Source organism: Epinephelus lanceolatus, chromosome 2, assembly GCF_041903045.1.
Source record: "Epinephelus lanceolatus isolate andai-2023 chromosome 2, ASM4190304v1, whole genome shotgun sequence".
NCBI lineage: Eukaryota > Metazoa > Chordata > Actinopteri > Perciformes > Serranidae > Epinephelus > Epinephelus lanceolatus.
Genome location: NC_135735.1, coordinates 45,225,538 through 45,238,396, shown reverse-complemented (window position 1 = coordinate 45,238,396; position 12,859 = coordinate 45,225,538).

Below are 12,859 nucleotides of genomic sequence, written 5' to 3'. Positions count from 1 at the left end.
TCGAGCTGAGCTGTCAGTCAAATTACTTGTTCACTTGAAGCTGCTCAAGAAGAATAATTGAACTGTCAGAAATTTTCCAGGATGGAAAGTACTTCGATATTTTACTCAAGTAAAAATGGCAATACCCCACAAAAGTAAATAGTTTTCATTATGCACAAAAATGCCCCCCATGGGTGATACACTATATGATAACTTTAGAGTATTGTTACTGAGGCATTAATTTGAAAATTGTTTTTTAACTGTAGATGCTGGTAGCAGCTACATTTAAACTATAATACATTTATAACTATTATAAAATGATAATAATTATGAAATAATGCTCAATAATACTCAAGTATATGTATTTTGCTGCATTTCACCTCTGAAGATTTCTGACATGTAACTAAAGAGAAAGAAGTTAAGAGTAAAGGCAATTAAAAACAAATTTTAATCAACTTGTTGGGAAAAAAAAGACAAAAAAAACTCAACCATGAATAATCTGAAACAGTGTCTGTGCTGTTTAGTAGTGTTAGAATGCATTTGGAAACAATATAAAGTGTTTGAGTTTGGCTTCTTGTTTCTGTAAAATTTACCAGACAAGATGGTAAAGCCTGTGCACTTCCAGGGGATGATGGTATTTTTTATCCAAACTAAAGGTCTAATTTATTATCTTCTTTCTCACTAGGTTGGAGCACGACAACCTTCAGCAGTCAGTAGGTGGATTGTCTGTAGATGGAAGAATGCATGTGAATAGATGAGTGACTAACTGGCTTATTGTTCTCTTTGAGACAAAAGGGGTTGGAGTGAAAACCAGGAAACACAGTATTTTATAAAGTTTTCTTTAAGGGCTTGAAATCCCATTAACAAATAAATGTCTTACAGACATATTTTAAGATGTATAGTATCATTTCAGTTTAGAGGGGAAAGGTTACTTATTTTACATTTGATGTGTTTTGTTCAAATCACAGTCATCAAGACATTTGTCCGTGTGACGTGTGTGGTTATGCTGCTGCCGTGGTCCTGCCAGATGCCTCCTGCTGCTGCTGCCGTCATTAGTCATACTTCTACTGTTATTATACACATATGATTATTGTCACACATGTATACTATCAGATATTAATACATACTTTCAACATATTGTACCAAAATAGCCTGTAATATTAATTATATTATTACTTTCATTAATGGTGTTGTAAGCTATTATCATTACCATCTGTCCTGCATCTCTCTCTGTCTCTGTCTCCCCTTCTGTCTCATTGTGTCATATGGATTACTGTTAATTTATTATTTTGATCTGTTCTGTACGACATCTATTGCACGTCTGTGCAATAGATGTGTTGTGCACATCTTCAAGCACACAAGCAAACAGTAGCAAGACTGTTGAAAAGTAGTTTACTCACACCTTCAGCTGTTTCCATCAGAGTGCGGCATCAGGTTGGGTACCCAGGGGGTAGTACCTGCAAAAAAAAAAGGTGATTTGAGGGTGGTATTTTGTTGTGATTTTTTTATTATTTGTTTTTACAAGCGCAAGGCAGAAATCTGAGAGTAGAAATTCCACAAGTGCACAGAAGCAGCTTGAGTGCGAGGAGAAGGAGCTGAAGCTGGAGCAGGAAATCTGTGCAAGAAGCATTGTGTCCAAGTGTGAGCACACAGTTTGAGCAAAAACAGAGTAGATCTAAGCGCAAGCAGAGGCTACTTGAGTGCGAGGGCAGGGTTTTAAGGGACAGTATTACAAAATCTGAACGTGAAATCAATAAATAATGCTCTCAAATTGATATACCAGTAGACCAGCGGCTCCAGTGTTCTGTTTATTGTTTTTGTCAATGGACTCTGGTGGCTTTGATTAAATGGCCTCAATTCCACAGCAGAAAAGACAAGAGCGAGGTAAAGCTGTACAAAATATTCTAACATACACATTAACTGGTATGGATTTTTATGGTGGGCCTTTTTTTCTGGTGGCTAAAACTGAACCAATTGAGGCGGCATTTCCTCAGCGTTGTTTGATTTTATGTACATGATGTGAGTGTTTTCTACTTTATTTTAAATAAACATTGTGATTCAGTTTATATTTGGTTATGCATATTCCCTATTACATATACAACATGATATTTTAAGCTTTTTTTCAATAATAGTTCAATGCCTTATGATCCATATTTGTCATCTTCATCATCAATGTGCGAGCAGAGTTTGTGGCAAAAAAACAACACTTTAAAATTAATTATTATTATTTTTACACATACAGCAGTTGGATTTGTGGGACTCCAGACAATGAGGAGGTAAAGCCAATGTCAGTTAAACATGGAGGTTAAAAGTCAAAAACACTCAGCTCCAGCAATTAAAACGCCTTCAAACTTGTTCACCAGGAAACTCTTGTATAAGTTCAGAACCAGCACATCAAGTTTTGTCCATCCAACAGAAATATGCGAGGGGCAGTGATGTGTGTCGCTTTAAAACATTCATCACTCATGTCAGTTTAATTATTACGAGAACAAGGACGTCTCTTGGCTGTAAATAGTGGGGTTGGGATTGAAAGCGACATTACCTGAAGCTTTAGAGCAGCGTCACAGTGACATAGCTGGGGGGGGGGGGGGGGGGGGGATATGCACTGAAACATAGCTGCGGAGCACTTTTTTTATTCCGACGCCACACAGTCACATCTACAGTACACGCATGAACACGAACACATGCTTGCTCAGATTAACCCCTCTGATCCCACTCTAGCATTCACACACAACAGGCCAAGCCTATTTACACATAAACGCACAGATGAAACTATAGCAAACAACAAAGTACATCCAGTCCACAACCACAACCAAAACTCATCTTGCTGCCTTGAATCTATCAACACCATATTCATTATCATCACAAGTCTGCACTCATATCAGACTGATGTGCAGAGCCGCACACACACACACACACACACACACACACACACACACACACACGCCCAACAACAAAACAAGCGCAGCTGCGCAGTTACTGAAAAGTAACCAGAACGCTGAATTTCTGACCATTACCGCCCGCTCCCGCAATGTGTATGTCCACTCCCGCCCGCTCCCGCAAGACTCTGAGAATTAATGCCCGCACAATAATAGAGATGCATTGATTTTGTGTTTTCTCCCGTCCCGCAGGAGAAAACACGTCATTTTATAGGCTATTAATAAAGAGATTCATGGGGTTGTTTGTTTCGTTTCCCTGGCCTGCATGTCTTTTGACGCACTGGTCTAGAATAGCGCTCCTATTTCGTTGTTTTCATTTAGTTTTTAATGAAATAAAGGCTGTTTCATATTCTATTCTCCTCCTCTGTATTTATTTATTTTTCTACCTTTATATAATCACGCAGTGATTGAGGTTAAGGCAAGCCCAGCGCCAGGATGAAGTTACTGAGGGGGCGGTTAAAAATTATGAGGGGGCAAATCTTTATTATGCAACATAGGTTCACACAGTGAGTTATAAAGAGCGCGCAGCCGTGCGTAATTGCCACACGTAATGACAGCTCCTCGCCGGTGAAACATAATAAACTGCATGTCTTCCTTCATGTTTGTCTCATGACAGATGGAGCTTACTGACAGACAGACAGACAGACAGACAGGTGGGGCAAGCGGCAAATTGGTATGAAAGCTGGTTCAGGGCATATTCGTCCATTTATGAATAAATATGGAGTGGAAACGCTCATGCATGTGCACCAAGTTCCTGTGTTGACATCCTGTAGCTAGGCTACATCTTCTTCTTCTTTTTCTTCTTCTTCTGCTGTTTAATGGGGACCCGCGGGACCCGGCGGGACCCAATCCCAATGCAGCCCTCTATGTCAGAGTACAAAAGTTACCCGGGCCATGGCCCGGCTGCCCCCCCCGGTTCCGCGGTCTATGTATGTATGTGAGACATGTTCTGGACAGAACTAGAAAGATGGTTTCAATTAACGGCATGCTTTACCTGTATTTTAAAGTAAACCCACGGGGCCTGCCTGCATGCAGAACGAAGAGCAGTGTCCCTTTTAGTCACTGTATCGGCACAATGAAGCATAACAAGCAAATTGACTAAAAGGGAAATATACGTGATGGAAGCATCTCTTTAGAAGTAAATCAAATTCTTAGTCAAATGGAAAACTGCGTAAAATATATGTTTGATGTTCAGAAATCAGGTCATGTGTCTGCACAATTTACTCTTACACACCTTCACTCAAAAGCTTCAATTTTCATTCCACAATGTGAAAAATATTGTTTTTGGTTGTTGACTTCAGAACCTGAAAGCCAACTTTCCCCACTGACTGATTACAGTAAGATGGAACCAAACAGATTTTGAGTGTGAAGAAGATTTACTGTTTAAGTGGCTTTGGTGTATGAGGTGGGGTCAATGTTTAAAACTGACTGTCAGACTCAGAAAACAGCAACACTTTGTTTAAATGTGGAAAATGTTTCTTTCTATTTTTTTTTTTTAAATGAATAGCGCAAGTATGAAGACAGTGTTCCTAATTATAAAATAACTTGATTAGTGAGGTGCAACACTGATGTTGGATGATAAAGTCTGACTTGCTCCACTTTGTCTGAAAGGTGCGAGGCTGGGTTAAATCATAGGAGCAAACTTAAAATGTTGAATCAAACCACCCATCAACAAAAGTTTTGTTATGCGTCTGGAGTTTCCCCATAAGTAATGTTTCTGGCTTAGCAGGTTACGGCAGTGACTGACATGTACATTAAGAAAAAACAATGTGTGTAAGGTTATCCTCACACTTCACAGTACTGTACATCCTAAATGTCTGTAATTATGAATACCAGTGTCTGAAAACGTGTCAGTGTGTGACAGAAGGGCACACGTGTAATTATGATTGGGTGGATGAGCGAGTGAAGGCACATGGTATGAAATCATTTTTTTTGGGATGAAAATGTTGTTCAGGCTGTTGCTTCACACTTCACACTCGCTAGTATTTAAATTAATTCTTGGTTTTCGTCATTGATTGATATTTTTAATATAATAAAAAGATTTTAAAAGAAAATGCATGGGCTAATTGGTAATACAATGGAGAACTAAATTGTGTCTTCACACATTAGTTTTAAAAAAAAAAGTGTCACAAAACAATGTAAACAAAATTGTAAATATGGTCAGAAAGATTGCTGGTGGGCATCTCATCTCTGTGGTGTCTAGTGTATGTGAGTCCCTTGGGTAATATACACTGAACAAAAATGTAAAGGCAACACATTGGTTTTTGCTGCCATTTTCAAAGGTTTTGGTTTAAGATCTAAAACTTTTTTTTATGAATTCAATATTTCAGACACAGCTCTCACTTTGGTTGTACATGGACCGGATGGCTCGCAGCAGCAGGACTCCCCGTTGGACATGGTCATAAACCCTCTCCAAATCAATAAAACACAATAAAACTCCCTTGAGCCCCCATCACACAGATGATTTTTTGAGGGGGGGGGGGGGGGGGGGGGGGGTTCAGGAGGCAGTCTTGGTCCCCTCCCTTTAGAGGGCATGATGAGAACCCCAACAGGACACTCAAGTCTCACGCTTTGAGAGTGTGACACGTGCGCATTTTAACCTTTTCACAATTCACCCGCCACACCTGGTATTTCTCACACATAAAAAAATTATTATGATAACGCTCACCAAGTTACACGCTAACGTGTTGCAAGACACTGTGGGTATCGTAAAGCTCAACAAGAGCTTGCCATGCTCCAGCCAACAAAAATAAGACACAGCTACCCATCAGCCAATTAAAAAAATAACATACCTATCAGCCAATCACAAAATAGCATTGCTGTATCCGGGTAAGATACAGGTGATCTGACTGCAGCAAGAAGAGTGTACAAACACAAGACAGGGGTGCCTTATCACATGTGAACAGTAAGTCATCTCATCATTTGATTTTGTAGCCTATTGAATGAAAGTACTTGTTGCACATAGGGCCTTTGCCACAGCGGCCCGGGTTCGACACTGGCCTGTGGCACCTTGCTGCATGTCACTCACTCTGTCTCCTCCTTTCACGCTTTACTGTCCTGTCAAATGTCAATTAAAGGCAAAATGCCCCCACAAATTAAAAAAAGAATCCTTGCAAATTTCAGCAGCTATTTTTTAACAAATTTGAATCCTTTATAAACTTTCAGACCCAAGGCCTGCCACATCGGTGCAGCCAACTTAACTAATCTGGTTAAAACAAACTCAATCCAGCTGATTGCTAACGTAAATGTTGAGCACTTCACATCAGATAATGTTAGCTAGCTATCTGACTCATAGATATATAATCATGAGATGACTCATTCCTGTGGTTACTGTGCATCAACGTCGCCGCAGTCTTGGGGAGGTCACGGCCGACTGGCTAGTACTGTTGTGTATGGAGATAAGTCTTCAGCAAACTTGGCGTGCTCACTCAAAAGTCTCAAAGTGTAATTGGATGCCGGTCCAAAATATTACAGCAAAGCAGAAAAACCCGAGAGCACTCACTAATAAGTATAAGAATTTTTTTATTTTATTATTATTATTTTTTGTAAAGATATTTTTTGGGGCTTTTGAGCCTTTAATGGATAGGACAGACAAGAAAATGAAAGGGGGAGAGAGAGGGAGTGACATGCAGCAAAGCGCCACAGGCTGGAGTCGAACCCGGGTCGCTGCGGCAATACTTTTTAATACAGTGGATTGCACAGCAGCAGTCGAACGAACGCATTTCAGCTCATAGCCTTCCTCAGCGTTAAATGGTTTGTGGGCGTGTGTCCCTTTTAACAGAAATCAGCTGGTTCAGATTAACATTAAATCAATTCAAATATGGATCATTCATAAATGCAACCTCAGTGATACATCGAATAGTTTAAATATAATTAAAAAAATATAATAATAGAAAATCTTGAAGCTTGAAACTTTTTTAAGTGCTAAAATAGGTTTTGTTTCTGACCCAAATCCACAGCAGTACATTGCTTAACATCCATATTGGACTCCAGGCTGCTTCTCCAAACTGGGGGCATGCAGACTGACATCTACTTCTTGTGATACACTCTCTGTGAATAAGTACCCCATACAACCCCACTTCAAAAAATCCAAACTATCCTTAAATGGCAACATTATCAGACATCTTCTGCAAGTCTTGATGTTACTAATAATTAATTAATTAACTAATAATTCAAAGATGAGTATGTTATTGTATTATGCTTCTTTTATTCATATGTTTTGGAGAGACTTCTGGCTTACCTTGATAAAACAACTGGAGAGAAGTGGTCATCTGTGTTTCAGTCCACTAAGTAAGTGTCTTATTATTACAAAGAATTTCACTACATACTGATGACATTTCTTATAGCTAACCTCTTAACATATGTTGTGTTATAGTCAGTGTCAAATATGAAGCCCATGAATGTTTTCTACACTTAAATAACCTGTGACAAACTAATAACATTAAATTGGAAATGATTCAGCCCACAGGCCCACACTTAATAGTCCAATAGTGTAATAGAATTTTAGAAACAGTGATGCTGACAGCAGCCAAAGGAAAATACATTTTGTATTATATTTCCTTCTTACATAATTTAAAAAGCACTTTTATTTTTACTTCTTGTTTTAGGGCAGGACTTCTCTTGTGTCCAGGGGCTCCTGAGAGTGGATAAGAACTAATCAAACGACAGAGCCGCCATCCCAGTCGTCTACTGAGCACACTCTGTCACCCTCATTTCTCCACTTAATTGGTTTGGTGTTGCTTTGAATAATAAAAAACATTCTGATCATCTGAAGTTACACTATGTATTGTGAGGTTTATTTTAACTTCAGTGAATAAATGTAAATCTTTGTAAACACTGTCAGAAATGTGGCTAAAGTGGCTAAAATGCTTCTAAAACAGCTTTGCGTTGAAACAAGCAGCTACAACAAACCATCTGGATCACTCTGCAGAACCCAAAACAGATGTTTTTAAATCAGTCCATGTGCAGATTAAAGCATTGACACATATCCAAAGTTCTGAGAAACCATCAAAAGTCAGGGAAGCAAGATAATGACCACATTGGACAGGTTATAATCACTTCAGAAAGGGGATAGGAAGAGTACTGAAGGTGTTCAGCTACTGTCAGAGATCAAAAACACCCAACACCCAGCACTCTACTGAGGGCCAGATTTGACCCCCAGGCTGTAGGTTGGGCATCACTGGTGTAAGATTTTGTGTTAGGGTGGGAGGAGTTGGCCACCATCTTTCCTGCTTTCCTGTATCAGGGTCCTGGAGACGCATAAGTCCTGGAGGGACAGCAGATTGCAACCAGTCACCTTTTCAGCAAAGCAAATGATAAGTTGTAGTCTGCCCTTGTCCTTGGCAGTGGTTGCAGCACACCTAGTCTCTATATACAGACTCTACATTCAGTGAATGTAGAGTCTGTAGGCAAACCCCAGAGATCTTGCCTCCGGAAGAAGAGCGGAAGAGCCCTGGTTTCCGGTTGTAGGCTGTTTGTAGTCCGTGTGATATTGACCAATCACGTTTGAGCCGGCTGCAGTTGTTGCCAGGTTAAACGCTCCGTGCGGTGAACTTACGAGGCGGAACATAATTGGCATTCACTGCAAACTCTGAATCCATCGCAATGGTTTAGCATATTTACTTATATATAAACGGAAGTCGGAAACGGAAAATCGCCTCCTCCGCCCAAATCAAATTGGAATGCCAAAAAATCGGGGGTCTGCCCCCAGAGGCTGTATCACCGTCTGCAGGAAGTCAGACGATGAATACAGCCGATGGGTTCCGAGAATGCAGCACACCAGACAGTGATGGAGGAGGTGAGGATGGACTCAGTGACAGCAGTGTAGAAGTGCATCATTGTCTTTTGTAGATACACTCTTCAGCTGCTGAGGGAGCTGATGTTGTTGTTATTAGAGCAAGTTCTACACAGATTAATTCATTCAGGTCATTCTTGCATTTGGCCATGCTGTCGAGCTAGTTTGCTGTCTCTGTCAAGTAGCTGTATGTTAGTCACTTCAACACATTCTCACTCCCACCTCGTCATGTATCAACGTTTAGTTATTGTTCTTTCCACATCAAGATATGACGTGCAAGGTACCCTGGGTGCGTTGTTCTGGGACATTGTGTCAAGTTCTGCCTGATACATGCACTGTCTGTTTTCAAAATACACTTCTGTCAATATAAAACCCCAAATTGTCCTTTTTTTCCTTCAACAACAAAAGCGCGTGTTTGGCTTTACAATCTAACAGGAAGCAAACACCAATCTCCTGTGTGAAAGTCGCTGGTTGTTGGGTCGCTACCTACCAGTTGGGAACCACTGACGTAGGTTGATGAGAGCATGTGGGGCTACATTCTCTCTAAAATCCACAACCATTACACTGTCTTTTGAGCATGAGATGAATAAAACCTACCTTAGTATTTTATTTTTCTATGTTTTATTGTATTTACTTGTTTGAGCTTTCATGAACAAGTTCACATGTTTTTGATTGAACACGTCAGTCAATTTTTTCACTTTAGGGAAAGGTTTGGATTTCAACCTGACTGACGTTGACTGACGGTCAAAACATTAGTTTTTTTTTACTTGAATTTGTTCTAATATATTTGTGTCATCACTGAGATAAGGTTAAGGGTTTAAATTAGGTATCAACTTACTTAGTGTCAGGGTTAAACAAGGGGCACCTTTTCATCCAGAACAGAAATGTAAGCCCTCCAGCTAAAGCAAACTGATCCGAGAACAGCCTCCCAGACTGCCAGATCTATTAGTGTTATTTTCTGGCATCTTGCTAACTCGGCCGTACTGCATGTCACTAACTCGGCTTCTTCTCCGGAGCCTTTGTGCTCCACTGTCTCGCAGGTTAACTTACATCGCAGCGGTGTCTGGATAGTGTGACGTGGTTGTGCTGCTGCCGTGGTCCTGCCAGATGCCTCCTGCTGCTGCTGTTATCATTAGTCATACTTCTACTGTTATTATACACATGATTATTGTCACACATGTATACTATCATATATTAATATATACTTTCAACATATTGTTCCACAATAGCCGTAATTAGAATTATAATATTATGACTTTCATTAATGTTGTTGTAAGCTATTATCATTACCATCTGTCCTGCATCTCTCTCTCTCTCTCTCTCTCTCTGTCTCTATTTCTGTCTCATTGTGTCATACAGATTACTGTTAATTTATTCTGTTGATCTGTTCTGTACGTCATCTATTGCACATCTGTCCATCCTGGAAGAGGGATCCCTCCTCAGTTGCTCTTCCTGAGGTTTCTACCATTTTTTTCCCCCCCGTTAAAGGGGTTTTTGGGGAGTTTTTCCTTATCTGCTGTGATGGTCTTAAGGACAGAGGGATGTTGTGCTGTTTAGCCCTCTGAGGCTAGCCAGCCTACGTTACTGACACGGTTGTGTTGTTGAAGCTGTTTATATAGAAACGTTTTTTGTTTCAGACCAGTGATCCTTTACAGATGTTGGCTTAGAATTTGGGAAACAGTATGCACCTTTGGTCATCAGATATATGAGGAATCCAGCTGCAGATCGAGAACTCTATACTAGAGACACTAAAAAACTGAGCTGAACCGAACTTGAACTGCAGCTTTTTATTGTACAGTATTAGTGTATGTTATTTTTTTAATTATGTTTTCTGACCTTTGGTTCTGAGGAGCATTTCACTTCATCCCTCTCTCCTGTATCACTTTGTTCTGTAGACCAAGAGTGTAAATACACATGACCCTTTACAGAAACAGTGTGTAAGATTAGGGATATTTAGTGACATCTAGTGGTGAGGATTGCAGATTGCAACCAGCTCACTGTTGAGGTCAGGAGGTTTTTATCAGGAGCTGAATTATCAGCAGAGGTCTCTTCCTCTCCAAAACTAACAGACCAAGAGATTTAAACCAGTAGAAACACTGAATAAAGCAGTTACTCGTTATCAGTCAGGGTTTCTCTGACACTGTGACATGCCAAACAGAAACCATTTAAGAGCATTTTTAAAAACAACGCATCAGGGGTTCTGGAAGTTTTGATGACTGAATGCCATTTTAGGGAGCCAGCATATGATTAAGGACCACTGAGGAAAAGAGCACACACTATGACTTTATTATGACGGACTACGACTTTTTTTTATTCATAGTGAAGACATTTTAATAATGGCAATTTGTTGGGCGTATTCATGACAGCATCTCCATATTTGGTCATTTTGGGCTTTTGTTTGATTTTAAATCAACAAAGTCATCTTGACATTGTGGTACCTGCGTCCTCTACTGCAGACGATGCCATTCAGCCATGTTTCATGCATCCACTCTACCAGGAAGCCTGAAAATACAGAATACAACTGGGTGGAGGCATGGCTAGATGAAACTGTTAGTACACTGTGGAGTAAAAATAAGCTGCTGGACCCATAACAAACCTCATGACCTCACCTCCTCCGTGCATTGTGTACAGCATTACAGTGCTGGCTCACAGATTTTCTGTGTCATTATATTATTATGTGTCGTTTTAGGAATATGCATCATGTCAGCACAAAGCTCAAATAATGAAAGTCTTAAAACTGTATTTTTGATAAAGGGTCCCTCTTATAAAGCAGCACCCAACTGAAAACACTTTCATGTTGATTGATATTGTACCTCAGCATATATTACTATACTCCCAAACAAAGCCACACAGGGAACCCAGTGCTTTTCGGGGCCCCTGAGCTCCGCAGTATCATCCCAGTGGAAAATAAAAGCATCACACTGATTGTGCCACTCTGCAATTGGTTCAGAGTTTAATCAGTCACTACTCATGAAAAAAGTGCGATAGATTCACAGATATTCATGAACTAATCATTACCTAATGATGAATTAATATAGGATCCCTCACTCTGTTCTCTGTAACTTATCAGTATCTATATAGTCCTCCATAATTATTAGGAAAGTAGCCTGCCATTTAAGGGTTCACAAGTAGGCTTCCAGGTCATTCCTCATTTGTTTCCTCTCTCGTTTCACTAATCATTCACTGCTGATTAGACACTCTATGAGATGTGATGGGTAGTTACCTTTTAATTTTTAATTTATTTAATTTTATATACTTTATTAATCCCCCTGAGGGGAAATTAATTTTTTTCACTCTTTTGTCATTAACACACAGGTCCGAAAGACACACACATGCACAAACAGGACCTATACATGCACAAAGTGGAGAGATGTCAGAGTGAGGGGGCTGCCTTGGTCAGGCGCCCCAAGCGGTTGAGGGGTTCGGTGCCTTGCTCAAGGGCACCTCAGCAGTGCCCATAAAGTGAACTGGCACCTCTCCAGCCACCAGTCTACGCTCCATATTTGGTCCGGACAGGGACTTGAACAGGCGACCCTCCATTTCCCAGCCCAAGTCCCTATGGACTGAGCATCAATTTATAGTTAGTTCCTCATTAGTTCCCTTACTTGTTTCTTAATTTATCTAGTCATAAACAACTAATTAGCAACTCTATTACATTCAATTGGTAGAATGGACCATTAACTAATAGTTAGTTACTCATTCATTTCTCATTAGTTCCCTTAGTCATTACAAATTAATACATTATTAACTAATGATTAGCTCCTGTATGACATATGATTGAGAGTTACTCAAGGAAGGACCATTAACTAGTTGTTAGTTCCTCATTATTTCATTAGTAACTACTCTTTTTTATATACCTTATTGTAAAGTGTTCCCAAATTGTTATATAATTGCATATTATTGAATTATCATCATTATGGAAAAAGTAAAGTTTTAACTTGATTTACTCCAAAGTCAAAAAACATAGTCAGTCACTTCTTTCTCCTTTATTTCTCTGATATCACAACCTGCTCTCATTCACAACTTCTCACATACTGACAAGATACCGATGCACAGATGCACAATTTATCAGCGGTGTCAGACACATCAAGTGGCAGCATTTTTTGAAGCTTTGAGCAACTGCTGTAATAGAAAGAGTGAAAAAAGA